The sequence below is a fragment of the Mizuhopecten yessoensis genome, unplaced genomic scaffold (assembly GCF_002113885.1).
Source record: "Mizuhopecten yessoensis strain PY_sf001 unplaced genomic scaffold, ASM211388v2 scaffold11113, whole genome shotgun sequence".
NCBI classification, from domain to species: Eukaryota; Metazoa; Mollusca; class Bivalvia; order Pectinida; family Pectinidae; genus Mizuhopecten; species Mizuhopecten yessoensis.
In genome coordinates this window covers 129,052-130,975 of record NW_018408886.1, presented here as the reverse complement: position 1 = coordinate 130,975, position 1,924 = coordinate 129,052, and the positions used below count along the sequence as shown (strand labels likewise).

General features: G+C 36.7%; 1 non-coding gene across 1 annotated transcript; it reads right to left on the bottom strand.

Annotated features, from left to right (window-relative positions):
• Positions 1-446: 446 nt before the first annotated feature.
• Positions 447-518, bottom strand: Trnaa-ugc. The gene has a single exon. It is a non-coding gene; the product is annotated as a tRNA-Ala (tRNA).
• Positions 519-1,924: the final 1,406 nt, after the last annotated feature.

The window sequence follows — 1,924 nt, the reverse complement described above, 5'->3', positions numbered from 1 at the left end:
AGGGTCATTCTGATGCCCACTTTATAGTACTATCTCACTGAAATACCATGCCGAAGGCACCCAGGACAGCATTTCGCCCGGTCACATTATACTGACAACGGGTGAACCAGTTCTTGCTATAACCATGAATGCTGAAAGTTAAAGGACTGTGGTATGTCCCGGCCTGGGGACAGAACCCATTGCCTTCCTCTCTTAGGCGAACGTTCGACATTAAAACTAAAAGTGGTGTGTTGCCAAGCAAGGCAATTCGCACAATTACATACATCACAGAAAGTTAAAAAAAAATAAAAATAAAATTCTGCAATCAGTATTACACGGTGAATTTTTCATGTGAATATTACAGAAAACAGTAGTGTGAAATATTTTTTATCTTGTGTAAACCGGGTTTACGTGAATAATGAAAGATCCGGATATTTATAATAATTAATAAAAGAAAAAAATAATTATGGAGATGCGGGGGATCGAACCCCGGGCCTTTCACATGCAAAGCGAACGCTCTACCACTGAGCTACATCCCCTTCTTACAAATGCCCGATGTGCGGTACAATGGGTATAATAGATTGAATATACTTACATCGAAAATATCAGTCTCTAAGAATATCCATTTGTTAAATTTATGTATGTTTGATAAATTCTAAACGGCCTTTAAAAGACAGGCCAATTAATGGACGATAAAAATCCTCTATAGAAAATCATGGCAAACAAACGAAACGTCAAAATATCTGTCTGAATATTGATAAAGTAGCTACGGTCAGTGAAATCATTTGGAACAGAACAGCTGTTTCCAGGCAGTTTAAAATTGTTGAGTTATTTACTGTTTCGAAAAGAGATTTAAGCGGACTTGTAATTATATTTCAGATTTGTTTGTGCTGGTTGAAAATATTACTGTAAAAGGTTCGTGACTTGCCATGTATTGAGGTTTAACTTCGCACTTCAGTAACTACCAATGGGTAATCTACGGATTACACATCCGGAGACTGGTAAGGATAGCGTCGTGGAGAGTCAGTCTACATTGTACCCGATTAACACGAGAGCAGAAGTGATATCACTGAAGTACAACGCTAATCTGAGACTTATAGTCAAAGGGAAGTAACTCGTGATGTATTTACACACGAAGTCACACTTGTGATGCACTAGATTTGACAAACACAATACCGACCTCCAATGTAGAAAAAAATACTGGAACATAACTGGCGCTACATAACATTAATCAGAAAGGTCTTGACTGCTTTAATACTATACTATTACAAGACTTCTGGAACTTCCCCACCCCTAAAGGTCAGAGTTCGAGGGCTATAAATCGGTTTCAATTACTTTCCAACTTCGACCTTACAAAATTTAGCATTCTGTAAAATGAAATTTAAAGAAAAACATCCTTTCTTTGTTAACTGAGAAAGAGGTTTGATTTGGTTAATATGGTTTAACGTCCCATAACAGGTAAGGTGAGTTAAGGCAATATCTCTATGTGTGTATGTATTTCAGACATGGTGTAATTACCTCCTTGTGATAGCGCGGATCTGATGCCGACTTTATTGTGCTACCTCACTGAAATATCATGCCGACTTTATTGTGCTACCTCACTGAAATATCATAACCTAGCTTCTGTTTTTGTATTGCTTAACGGTCCATCGGTAGAGGGGTGGTTTTACAAATAACCACGAGTTCTTTAAGATTCATATTTACTCCATTTCCACAGGACATGAACGTCATAATATCAACACATAGTTTTGTTATGCTAATATGAATTAACATTAACATGATTGACTTGATTTTAAAGCTAAAATAAGGCGTGTAAAGCATATGATAGTAATATGCGACTTGTAGAAATTCTATAAATTAAGTTTTGAAAATGGAACTATATTTTGTGTGTTTGTTGTTATGCTGTTGCTAGGACCCCCATTGAAAGTTAAACATTTTCCCGCGA